This window comes from Elephas maximus, chromosome 7, assembly GCF_024166365.1.
Source record: "Elephas maximus indicus isolate mEleMax1 chromosome 7, mEleMax1 primary haplotype, whole genome shotgun sequence".
NCBI lineage: Eukaryota > Metazoa > Chordata > Mammalia > Proboscidea > Elephantidae > Elephas > Elephas maximus.
In genome coordinates this window covers 125,212,347-125,226,799 of record NC_064825.1, presented here as the reverse complement: position 1 = coordinate 125,226,799, position 14,453 = coordinate 125,212,347, and positions in this window count along the sequence as shown.

Sequence of the window (14,453 nt, the reverse complement as noted above, 5' to 3'; positions counted from 1 at the left end):
ACCCCAACAGAGTGAAGACGCAAGTTGGACTCCTTTAGAGATAGATTTTCTCTACTTCAAGCTTGTCATTGTCGTTAGGTGCCGTGAAGTCAGCTCCGACTCATGGCGAGCCCGTCCATGTATAACACAATGAAACACTGCCTGGTCCTGTGCCATCCTCAAAATCATTGCTATGTTTGAGCCCATTGTTGCAGCCACTGTGTCAACCCATCTCATTGAAGGTCTCCCTCTCTTTCGCTGACTCTCTACTTTACCAAGCATGATGTCAATTCTCCAGCTATTGGTCTTTCCGGATGACATGTCCAGAATAAGTGAAATGAAGTCTTGCCATCCTCACTTTTAATGAGCATTCTGGCTGTAATTCCTCCAAGACAGGCTTGGTCTTTCTTTTGGCAGTCTATGGCATACTCAATAGTCTTCACCAACACCACAATTTGAATGCATCAATTTTTATTCTGTCTTCCTTTTTCGTTGTCCAGCTTTCCCATGTATATGAGGCACAGCTTTGGCATCAAAATGACATCTTTGCTTTTTAACACTTTAAAGAAGTCTTTTGCAGCAGGTTTGCCCAATGCAATTCATCGTTTGATTTCCTGGCTGTTGCTTCCATGGTATTGACTGTGGATCCAAGAAGAAAGTAGCCATTGAAGAGAATGGACTTGAAAGAAGAGAGACTTCCACCTGCCCCAGGGATGTAATCTGAGAAGTAAGGAGGGTCTACAATTGGGGTCACATAGATGACACATGTATTTGTGCACACACACACACATTTTGGCTTAGAATAAGTATCTGGGCCTTGGTTTACGTGATTACAGAGGTTCTAAATGGGTCAAGGTAGCAGCAAAAGAAGGATAGGTGAGAAGAGACTGGAAGGGGTGGCCTCTTGTGGAGATACTAGGCCCTGGGATACATTTTTTAACATAATTTTATTGCACAATAAAACCAAGGTACAGAAAACCACACACAACTAACATATGGTTTAGTGAATTAGAGAAAGAACACCTTCATAACCACTGCCCAAGTCTAACAATAGAACTTTCCAGAGACGCCTGAAGCCCCTTCTGTGTAACTTATCCCCATCAGAACCCCCACCTCTGCAACAGCAGCCACTCTCCTGACTTTTATGTTGTTGTTGTTAGGTGACCTTGAGTCGGTTTTGACTCATAACGACTGTCACGGCTTGAATTATGTCCCCCCAAAAATGCGTGTATCAGTTGGGCTAGGCCATGATTCCCGGTATTGTGTGATTTTCGTATATGTTGTAAATCCTGCCTCTATGATGTTAATGAGAAAGGATGGGCGGCAGCTGTGTTAGTGAGGCAGGACTCATCTAATCTATAGGATTAGATGGTGTCTTGAGGCAATCTCTTGAGATATGAAAGATAGAAGCAAGCAGAGAGACAGGGGGAACTCATACCACCAAGCAAGAAGTGCCAGGAGCAGAGGGCATCCTTTGGACCCGGGTTCTCTGTGCCTGAGAAGCTCCTCAGCCAGGGGAAGATCGAGGACAAGGACCTTCCTCCAGAGCCAACAGAGAGAGCCTTCCCCTTGGAGCCGATGCCCTGAATCTGGACTTGTAATAGACTGTGAGAAAATAAATTTCTCTTTGTTAAAGCCATCCACTTGTGGTATCTCTGTTATAGCAGCACTAGATGAATAAGACAGGGACCCTATGTACAACAGAACAAAACACTGCCCGGTCCTGCGTCACCCTCATAATGGTTGGGATATTTGAACCCATTGTTGTAACCACTGTGTCCATCCATCTCGTTGAGGGTTTTCTTCCTTTTCACTGACCCTCTACTTTACCAAGCACGATGTCTCTCTCCAGGGACTAGTCCCACCTGATATCATGTCCAAAGCACGTAAGATGAAGTCTTGCCATCCTCCCTTCTAAGGAGCATTCTGGCTATACTTCTTCCAAGACAGACTTGTTCATTCTTCTGGCAGTCAATGGTATACTCAATATTCTTTGCCGACACCATAATTCAAAGACATCAGTTCTTCTTTGGTCTTCCTTATTCATTGTCCAGCTTTCACATGCATATGAGGCGATTAAAAATACCATGGCTTGGGTCAGGCATGCTTTAGTCCTCAAAGTGGCATCTTTGCTTCTGAACATTTTAAAAAGGTCTTTTGCAGAAGATTGGTCCAATGCAATATGTCATTTGATTTCTTGACTGCTGCTTCTACAGGGGTTAATTGTGGATCCCAGTAAAATGAAATCCCTGACAACTTCAATCTTTTCTCCATTTATCATGATGTTGCTTATTGGTCCAGTTGGGAGAATTTTTGTTTTCTTTATGTTGAGGTGCAATCCATACTGAAGGCTGTAATCTTTGTTCTTCATCAATAAGCGCTTCAAGTCCTCTTCACTTTCAGCAAGCAAGGTTGTGTCATCTGCATATTGCAGGTTGTGAATAAGCCTTCCTCCAATCCTGATACCTCCTTCTTCACAAAGTCCAACTTCTTGGATTATTTGCTCAGCATACAAATTGAATAAGTATGGTGAAATGATATAATCATAACGCACACCTTTTCTGACTTTAAACCACGAAGTATCCCCTTGTTCTGTTTGAACGATTGCCTCTTGGTCTACGTACAGGTTCTATACGAGCACAATTAAGGGTTCTGGAATTCTGATTCTCCACAATGTTATCCATAATTTGTTATGATCAACACAGTCAAATGCCGTTGCGTAGTCAATAGAACACATGCAAACATCTTTCTGGTATTCTTTTAGCCAAGATCCACCCGACAACAGCAATGATATCCCTGGTTCTATGCCCTCTTCTGAATCTGGCTTGAACTTCTGGCAGTTCCCTGTGAATATACTGCTGCAATCATTTTTTAATTATCTCCAGCAAAATGTTCCTTGTGTGTGATATTAATCATATTGTTCAATAATTTCCGTATTCTGTTGGATCACCTTTTTTTGGAATGGGCACAAATATGGACCTCTTCCAGTCTGTTGGCCAGGCAGCTGTCTTCCAAATTTCTTGGCATAGATAAGTGAGCACTTCCAGTGTTGCTTCCATTTGTTGAAACATCTCAAATTGGTATTCCACCAATTCCTGAAGCCTTGTTTTTTGCTGAAGCCTTCAGTTCAGGTTGGACTTCTTTCTTCAGCACCATCAGCTCTTTATCATATGTTGCTTCTTGAAATGGTTGAACGTCAACCAATTCTTTTTGGTACAGTGATGCTATGTATTCCTTCCATCTTATTTTGATGCTTACTGCAGTCGTTCGGTATTTTGACCATAGACTGTGGGGACCGTGGTCTTGGGGAACATCCAGCTCAACTGGCATAGCATAGTTTATAAAAAAAAAAAAAAGTTCTACATTCTACTTCGGTGAGTAGTGTCTGGAGTCTTAAAAGCTTGCGAGCGGCCGTCTACTATACACCACTGGTCTCACCCCGTCTGCACCAAGGAAGAATGAAGAAAACCAGACACAAGGGAAAGATTAGTCCAAATGACTAATGGACCACAAGTACTACTACGCTACTACAGCCTCCACCAGACTGAGTCTAGCACAACTAGATGGTGCCTGGCTATCACCACCGACTGTTCTGAGAGGGATCACTCTAGAGGGTCCCGGACAGAGCTGGAGGAAAATGTAGAACAAAATCCTAACTCACACAAAAAAATAAAAAAGACCAGACTTACTTACTGGTCTGACAGAGACTGGAGAAACCCTGAAAGTATGGCTCCTGGACACCCGTGTAGCTCAGGAATGAAGTCACTCCTAAGGCTTACCCTGCTAAAGATTAGACAGGCCCATAAAATAAAATGAGACTAAATGGCGCACCAGCCCAGGAGCAAGGAAGAGAAGGCAGGAGGGGACAGGAAAGCTGGTAATGAGGAACTGAAGGTAGAGAAGAGGAGAGCGTTGACATGTGGTGGGGTTGGCAACCAATGTCACAAAACAATATGTGTATTAATTGCTTAATAAGAAACTAGTTTGCGAGGAGGCGGAGCCAAGATGGCGGACTAGGCAGACGCTACCTCGGATCCCTCTTACAACAAAGACACGGAAAAACAAGTGAATCGATCACATACATAACAATCTACGAACCCTGAACAACAAACACAGATTTAGAGACGGAGAACGAAGTAATACGGGGAAGCAGCGATTGTTTCCAGAGCCTGGAGCCAGCATACCAGTCAGGTACGGCACAAGCACAGAGACCTGCTCCACCCCCCTGAACTAACCCCGGGAGGGGGACTAGCCGGTTCCACGGGCGGCGTGGGACGCAGCCGTTAGGAGAAGTCCCCGGGAGGCAGTGACTGATCTTGGAGCAGAAAGAGCAGCATCCGAGCCGGGGAACCGTCCCACAGGGATTTGGACTGCACGCAGGCGGCTTCATTAACATCTGAATAGCCTGAGCCAGAGGGAGAACTCTGATAGGGATCTGACTGCAGTTTTTTTTTAGCGGATTTTCTGGAAAAACTACTTTCCCAGTGATGGCTCGGAGACAACAATCCATATCAAACCACTTAAAGAAGCAGACCGTGACAGCTTCTCCAACTCCCCAAACAAAAGAATCAAAATCTTTCCCAAATGAAGATACAATTTTGGAATTATCAGATACAGAATATAAAAAACTAATTTACAGAATGCTTAATGATATCACAAATGAAATTAGGATATCTGCAGAAAAAGCCAAGGAACACACTGATAAAACTGTTGAAGAACTCAAAAAGATTATTCAAGAACATACTGGAAAAATTAATAAGTTGCAAGAATCCATAGAGAGACAACATGTAGAAATCCAAAAGATTAACAATAAAATAACAGAATTAGACAACACACTAGGAAGTCAGAGGAGCAGACTCGAGCAATTAGAATGCAGACTGGGACATCTGGAGGACCAGGGAATCAACACCAACATAGCTGAAAAAAAATCAGATAAAAGAATTAAAAAAAATGAAGAAACCCTAAGAATTATGTGGGACTCTATCAAGAAGGATAACCTGCGGGTGATTGGAGTCCCAGAACAGGGAGGGGGGACAGAAAACACAGAGAAAATAGTTGAAGAACTTCTGACAGAAAACTTCCCTGACATCATGAAAGACGAAAGGATATCTATCCAAGATGCTCATCGAACCCCATTTAAGAATGATCCAAAAAGAAAAACACCAAGACATATTATCATCAAACTCACCAAAACCAAAGATAAACAGAAAATTTTAAAAGCAGCCAGGGAGAAAAGAAAGGTTTCCTTCAAGGGAGAATCAATAAGAATATGTTCTGACTACTCAGCAGAAACCATGCAGGCAAGAAGGGAATGGGACGACATATACAGAACACTGAAGGAGAAAAACTGCCAACCAAGGATCATATATCCAGCAAAACTCTCTCTGAAATATGAAGGCGAAATTAAGATATTTACAGACAAACACAAGTTTAGAGAATTTGCAAAAACCAAACCAAAGCTACAAGAAATACTAAAGGATATTGTTTGGTCAGAGAACCAATAATATCAGATATCAGCACAACACAAGGTCACAAAACAGAACGTCCTGATATCAACTCAAATAGGGAAATCACAAAAACAAATTAAGATTAATTAAAAAAAAAATACACATAACAGGGAATCATGGAAGTCAATAGGTAAAAGATCACAATAATCAAAAAGAGGGACTAAATACAGGAGGCATTGAACTTCCATATGGAGAGTGATACAAGGCGATATAGAACAATACAAGTTAGGTTTTTACTTAGAAAAATAGGGGTATATAATGAGGTAACCACAAAAAGGTATAACAACTCTATAACTCAAGACAAAAACCAAGAAAAACGTAACGACTCAACTAACATAAAGTCAAACACTATGAAAGTGAGGATCTCACAATTTACTAAGAAAAACGCCTCAGCACAAAAAAGTATGTGGAAAAATGAAATTGTCAACAACACACATAAAAAGGCATCAAAATGACAGCACTAAAAACTTATTTATCTATAATTACCCTGAATGTAAATGGACTAAATGCACCAATAAAGAGACAGAGAGTCACAGACTGGATAAAGAAACACGATCCATCTATATGCTGCCTACAAGAGACACACCTTAGACTTAGAGACACAAACAAACTAAAACTCAAAGGATGGAAAAAAGTATATCAAGCAAACAATAAGTAAAAAAGAAGAGGAGTAGCAATATTAATTTCTGACAAAATAGACTTTAGACTTAAATCCACCACAAAGGATAAAGAAGGACACTATATAATGATAAAAGGGACAATTGATCAGGAAGACATAACCATATTAAATATTTACGCACCCAATGACAGGGCTGCAAGATATATAAATCAAATTTTAACAGAACTGAAAAGCGAGATAGATACCTCCACAATTATAGTAGGAGACTTCAACACACCCCTTTCGGAGAAGGACAGGACATCCAGTAAGAAGCTCAACAGAGACACGGAAGATCTAATTACAACAATCAACCAACTTGACCTCATTGACTTATACAGAACTCTCCACCCAACTGCTGCAAAATATACTTTTTTTTCTAGTGCACATGGAACATTCTCTAGAATAGACCACATATTAGGTCATAAAACAAACCTTTGCAGAGTCCAAAACATCGAAATATTACAAAGCATCTTCTCAGACCACAAGGCAATAAAACTAGAGATCAATAACAGAAGAACGAGGGAAAAGAAATCAAATACTTGGAAAATGAACAATACCCTCCTGAAAAAAGACTGGGTTATAGAAGACATCAAGGAGGGAATAAGGAAATTCATAGAAAGCAACGAGAATGAAAATACTTCCTATCAAAACCTCTGGGACACAGCAAAAGCAGTGCTCAGAGGTCAATTTATATCAATAAATGCACACATACAAAAAGAAGAAAGAGCCAAAATCAGAGAACTGTCCCTACAACTTGAACAAATAGAAAGTGAGCAACAAAAGAATCCATCAGGCACCAGAAGAAAACAAATAATAAAAATTAGAGCTGAACTAAATGAATTAGAGAACAGAAAAACAATTGAAAGAATTAACAAAGCCAAAAGCTGGTTCTTTGAAAAAATTAACAAAATTGATAAACCATTAGCTAGACTGACTAAAGAAATACAGGAAAGGAAACAAATAACCCGAATAAGAAATGAGAAGGACCACATCACAACAGAACCAAATGAAATTAAAAGAATCATTTCAGATTATTATGAAAAATTGTACTCTAACAAATTTGAAAACCTAGAAGAAATGGATGAATTCCTTGAAAAACACTACCTACCTAAACTAACACATTCAGAAGCAGAACAACTAAATAGACCCATAACAAAAAAAGAGATTGAAACGGTAATCAAAAAACTCCCAACAAAAAAAAGTCCTGGCCCGGACGGCTTCACTGCAGAGTTCTACCAAATTTTCAGAGAAGAGTTAACACCACTACTACTAAAGGTATTCCAAAGCATAGAAAATGACGGAATACTACCCAACTCATTCTATGAAGCCACCATCTCCCTGATACCAAAACCAGGTAAAGACATTACAAAAAAAGAAAATTATAGACCTATATCCCTCATGAACATTGATGCAAAAATCCTCAACAAAATTCTAGCCAATAGAATCCAACAACACATCAAAAAAATAATTCACCCTGATCAAGTGGGATTTATACCAGGTATGCAAGGCTGGTTTAATATCAGAAAAACCATTAATGTAATCCATCACATAAATAAAACAAAAGACAAAAACCACATGATCTTATCAATTGATGCAGAAAAGGCATTTGACAAAGTCCAACACCCATTTATGATAAAAACTCTTACCAAAATAGGAATTGAAGGAAAATTCCTCAACATAATAAAGGGCATCTATGCAAAGCCAACAGCCAATATCACTCTAAATGGAGAGAACCTGAAAGCATTTCCCTTGAGAACGGGAACCAGACAAGGATGCCCTTTATCACCGCTCTTATTCAACATCGTGTTGGAAGTCTTAGCCAGGGCAATCAGGCTAGACAAAGAAATAAAAGGTATCCGGATTGGCAAGGAAGAAGTAAAGTTATCACTATTTGCAGATGACATGATTATATACACAGAAAACCCTAAGGAATCCTCCAGAAAACTACTGAAACTAATAGAAGAGTTTGGCAGAGTCTCAGGTTATAAAATAAACATACAAAAATCACTTGGATTCCTCTACATCAACAAAAAGAACACCGAAGAGGAAATAACCAAATCAATACCATTCACGGTAGCCCCCAAGAAGATAAGATACTTAGGAATAAATCTTACCAAGGATGTAAAAGACCTATACAAAGAAAACTACAAAGCTCTACTACAAGAAATTCAAAAGGACATACTTAAGTGGAAAAACATACCTTGCTCATGGATAGGAAGACTTAACATAGTAAAAATGTCTATTCTACCAAAAGCCATCTATACATTTAACGCACTTCCGATCCAAATTCCAATGTCATATTTTAAGGGGATAGAGAAACAAATCACCAATTTCATATGGAAGGGAAAGAAGCCCCGGATAAGCAAAGCACTACTGAAAAAGAAGAAGAAAGTGGGAGGCCTCACCTTACCTGACTTCAGAACCTATTATACAGCCACAGTAGTCAAAACAGCCTGGTATTGGTACAACAACAGACACATAGACCAATGGAACAGAATTGAGAACCCAGACATAGATCCATCCACGTATGAGCAGCTGATATTTGACAAAGGACCAGTGTCAATTAACTGGGGAAAAGACAGCCTTTTTAACAAATGGTGCTGGCATAACTGGATATCCATTTGCAAAAAAATGAAACAGGACCCATACCTCACACCATGCACAAAAACTAACTCCAAGTGGATCAAAGACCTAAACATAAAGACTAAAACGATAAAGATCATGGAAGAAAAAATTGGGAGAACCCTAGGAGCCCTAATACAAGGTATAAACAGAATACAAAACATTACCAAAAATGATGAAGAGAAACCCGATAACTGGGAGCTCCTAAAAATCAAACACCTATGCTCATCTAAAGACTTCACCAAAAGAGTAAAAAGACCACCTACAGATTGGGAAAGAATTTTCAGCTATGACATCTCCGACCAGCGCCTGATCTCTAAAATCTACATGATTCTGTCAAAACTCAACCACAAAAAGACAAACAACCCAATCAAGAAGTGGGCAAAGGATATGAACACACATTTCTCTAAAGAAGATATTCAGGCAGCCAACAGATACATGAGAAAATGCTCTCGATCATTAGCCATTAGAGAAATGCAAATTAAAACTACGATGAGATTCCATCTCACACCAGCAAGGCTGGCATTAATCCAAAAAACACAAAATAATAAATGTTGGAGAGGCTGCGGAGAGATTGGAACTCTCATACACTGCTGGTGGGAATGTAAAATGGTACAACCACTTTGGAAATCTATCTGGCGTTATCTTAAACAGTTAGAAATAGAACTACCATACAACCCAGAAATCCCACTCCTCGGAATACACCCTAGAGAAACAAGAGCCTTCACACAAACAGATATATGCACACCCATGTTTATTGCAGCTCTGTTTACAATAGCAAAAAGTTGGAAGCAACCAAGGTGTCCATCAACGGATGAATGGGTAAATAAATTGTGGTATATTCACACAATGGAATACTACGCATCGATAAAGAACAGTGACGAATCTCTGAAACATTTCATAACATGGAGGAACCTGGAAGGCATTATGCTGAGCGAAATGAGTCAGAGGCAAAAGGACAAATACTGTATAAGACCACTATTATAAGATCTTGAGAAATAGTAAACCTGAGAAGAACACATACTTTTGTGGTTACGAGGGGGGGAGGGAGGGAGGGTGGGAGAGGGTTTTTTTATTGATTAATCAGTAGATAAGAACTGCTTTAGGTGAAGGGAAAGACAACACTCAATACATGGAAGGTCAGCTCAATTGGACTGGACCAAAAGCAAAGAAGTTTCCGGGATAAAATGAATGCTTCAAAGCTCAGCGGAGCAAGCGCGGGGGTCTGGGGAACATGGTTTGCGGGGACTTCTAAGTCAATTGGCAAAATAATTCTATTATGAAATCATTCTGCATCCCACTTTGAAATGTGGCGTCTGGGTCTTAAATGCTAACAAGCAGCCATCTAAGATGCAGCAATTGGTCTCAACCCACCTGGAGCAAAGGAAAATGAAGAACACCAAGCCCACATGACAACTAAGAGCCCAAGAGACAGAAAGGGCCACATGAACCAGAGACCTACATCATCCTGAGACCAGAAGAACTAGTTGGTGCCCGGCCACAATCGATGACTGCCCTGACAGGGAGCTCAGCAGAGGACCCCTGAGGGAGCAGGAGAGCAGTGGGATGCAGACCCCAAATTCTCATAAGAAGACCAAACTTAATGGTCTGACTGAGACTGGAGGAATCCCGGCGGTCATGCTCTCCAGACCTTCTGTTGACACAGGACAGGAACCATCCCTGAAGACAACTCATCAGACATGAAAGGGACTGGTCAACGGGTGGGAGAGAGACGCTGATGAAGAGTGAGCTAATTATATCAGGTGTACACTTGAGATTGTGTTGGCAACTCTTGTCTGGAGGGGGGATGGGAGGATAGAGAGAGAGGGAAGCCGGCAAAATTGTCAAGAAAGGAGAGACTGAAAGGGCTGAGTCAAGACGGGGAGAGTAAGTGGGAGTAGGGAGTGAGATGTATGTAAACTTATATGTGACAGACTGATTGGATTTGTAAATGTTCACTTGAAGCTTAATAAAAGTTATTATTAAAAAAAAAAAAAAAGAAACTAGTTTGCTCGGTAAAAAAACTTCATCTAAAGTACAACAAAAAACCATACATACTAGAATCCTTCAATATGGCAACTCAAGGCTTGAATTTTTTCTTCAGTTCTTTCAGCTTGAGAAATGGCAAACATGTTCTTCTCTTTTGGTTTTCTAACCCCAGATCTTTGCACATTTTGTTAGAATACTTTGTCTTCTTGAGCTGCCCTTTGAAATCTTCCATTCAGCTCTTTTGTTTCATATTTCTTCCATTCGCTTTAGCTTCTATATGTTCAAGAGCAAGTTTCAGGGTCTCTTCTGACATCCATTTTGGTTTTTTCTATCTTTCTGGTCTTTTTAATGACTTTTTGCTTTCTTCGTGTACATGTCCTTGATGTCATCCCACAACTTGTCTAGTCTTCAGTCGTCAGTGTTCAATGCATCAAATCTACTCTTGAGATAGTCTCTAAATTCAGGTGGGATATACTCAAGCTCATACGTTGGCACTCATGACATGCAAGCCACCATAGTACGACAAACTGACAGACTAATGGCGGCTGACTTTCACGGTAATCACGTATTTGAGTTCTCTATAGTTTTATCACCTAAGTGTGCATTGCTATATACACTATAGTTTATTCCTGTCTACTTCTTAATTGAATATGCCTTTTCAGCCTCTTCTGGTTTGTGAATTTCCCCTTGATGTTTCCCTTTTTCTTATAATTTATCTGTTGCTGAGCCCAAGCCCTTTGCCCTGAAGAGTTTCTCACAGTCTGGGTTTTGCCAGATGTACCCTCAGAGTAAGGAGCCGTAGTGGTACAATGGCAGAGTTCTGGACTGCTAACCTAAAGGTTGGCAGTTCAAACCCACCCACCAGCTCTTTGGGAAAAAAGATCTGCTGCCCCAAAGATTACAGCCTAGGAACTCTTACGGGATAGTTCTGCTCTGTCACATAGGGTTGCTATGAGTCAAAATTCACTTGACGGCACCAAACAACAACAACCCTTACGGTAAGGTCTCTAGATGGTGCAAACAGTTTGTACCTGACTTCTACCCAAAAGGTTGGCAGTTTGAGCCCACCCAGCAGTAACATGGAAGAAAAGCCCTGCCGATCTGCTTCCATTAAGATTACAGCCAAGAAAATCCTGTAGAGCAGTTCTAATCTGCACACATGGGGTCGCCATGAGTCTGAATCAACTGAAGGGCAACTAACAACAACCTTCATGGTGCCGTTCAATGTGTCCCCTCAGTCTTTTGCATTTCCTGCAGATTGGCAGCTGGGTCCAGAGCCTGGATTAGAGACCCAGGTTCAAGTGGAGATAAATAGTTTATAACGATGCAGCTACATTGAATAGGCTCTGGGACCAAGCTCAGCAGGAGGTTAGATGAGAGAAAGACAGTGGTCAGACAGCAGAGGCATCGAGCCTGGTTCAGGCACCTGTCAAAAGTCAAGTCCATCCCGACTCATAGCAACCCTACAGGACAGAGCAGAACTGCCCCAAGGGGCTTCTAAGGCTGTAATCTTTGCCAAAGCAGACTGCCTCATCTTTCTCCTGCAGAGCCGCTGGTGGGTTTGAACTGCCAATTTGTGGTTAGCAGCTGAGCACTTAACCACTGCACCACCGGAGCTCCTTGGTTCAGGCATAGCAGCAGCTAAAACGAAGAGGTAGGATATCAAAGTGACCGTCACTACGTCGTCTTGCTCAGGCTTAGGAACTGAAGCAGAACCAGTGCAGATGTATAATGGGGGTAAGGCTACTGAGCATTTACCACCTCCTGCTGGTGATCTGCTCCTTAAAGACATCAGCCTAGGAAACCCTGTGGAGCACTGCTACTCTGCCCTATAGGGCCAGTATGAGTCACAATATACCCGGCAGCACGCAACAACAACAGTGTTGATATGGAGTCCCTGCATAGTGCAAACCAACCAAAAGGTTGGTAGTTCAAACCCACCCAGAGGCACCACGGAAGAAAGCCTTGGCAATCTGCTTCCAAAAGGTTGCACCCTTGAAACCCCTCTACTCTGACACATGTGGGATCGCCATGAGTCAGAGTCAACTTGACTGCAACCGGTTTGGTTTTTGGTGTTAGTGCTGACACCGTACTAAAACAAGCACTTCGCATGCATTCTCTCATTTGACCCTTACAACGACTTTATTGTTATTCCCAGTTCATGGATGAGGGAACTGAGGTATGTGGAGCTCAAGCAACTTGCTCAAGTTCTCACTGCAGGCAAGGAATGGAACCCAATTCAAACCCATACATCTGACTCCAAATACTGCATTCTTAACCCCAAGGCAGCACTGCAGAGACAGGTGGCCAGGACTGGGAACCAGCGGCGGGTGGCAGCCCATGCGCCTTTTCTGTGGCCAGTCAGGAAGGACCAATTTAGGCAAGTCAGACTTCCAGTGGGTGTCAAGATGCCCTCTGGGCTACCTCACCCTTGTAGATGCAATGAGCAGGACTATGTGCCGAGAAGCTCCCTTCTCCTTTCTAGGAACAGTGAACAGAGGCCAGGTCTCTCAACCTCAAGCAACAAACTATGAAATGAGGAAGAGAACTTCAACCTCAAATGAAAGAGAAAGTCCCAGCAGAATACTGGCAGGCGTCGCTCTGTTAGGGGGTAAACAGGCAGTAGCTGTTAACTCCATATTGAGGTGGCACAGACAAATGGCTGGTGCCAAAGAGAATAGATGGAGAGCTAGTCCTCCAAGGCTTTTGTGTCAGGTGTGATCTCCCTGTGCCCAAGGGCTAACATCTAATAACTATATTATTGAGAATGGTAAGTAAACGGCCATACACGCAGTGAAACCTGTGAGAACTGGAACTCAAAGGGACTGCCTTGTTTTTCCAGGTCTTGAAAGTTGTCCGCCTTTGAAAGGGTACAGTCTTACCACTTTTCTATCACTCATTTTAATGGAAAATATTTGAGTTTTCCTTCTCTGACATATTTCTGCCTTACACAGTTTCCACCTTTCGTAGGTTTTATTGTATAAGTTTAAGGATCCCTTCAAACACTCCTCAAAAACAATGATGGTCACAAAAACCAAGTCACTTCATTTATTCCAGCTTCAGCAAATCTTTGAGTTCCTTCTAGGTGCCAGACATGGAGCATCTGAGATGATACAATCCCGGCCTGCATGAAATTTATAACCAGAGGAGCCCCCTGGGGCATCTCGCGTCCATGTCTCTTGGGCCCCAATTCAACGATCTCTCTCTACCACCAAATTTCTTTTCCCCTTCACCGGATATACCTGGGCTTGTTTTCTTATTAAAGAGGGAGGCAGCTTAGTTAAACAATCAGTTACCTAGGTTCAGACTCTCCCTCCATTGTTTACTGGTTGTGTAGCCTTCGGCACCTTTGTCAATCTCTCTGTGCCTTAGTTTCCTCATCATTAAATTTAGAATGATAGGCCCTACTCCTAGGGCTACTGTGAGGATTAAATAAGAAGATAATGCCTATAAAGCACTAAGCACGGCAACCTGCAACAACCAATGTAGATGGGTCCATAGTTTCTCTTAGGGAGAATCCTTGAGAAGGTCATTTCACCATGACCTTCCCTTGCCTTTATATTCAAATATCATCAATTTGTTTGGCCTTCACTAGAAGCAACAGCGTATTATAAGTGGATTAGCAAGGATGGGAGATGATTGCAGGACCACAGCAGCCATCCTGATCTATGAGGCTGTGAGCAGGGTGTGGGAGGGGA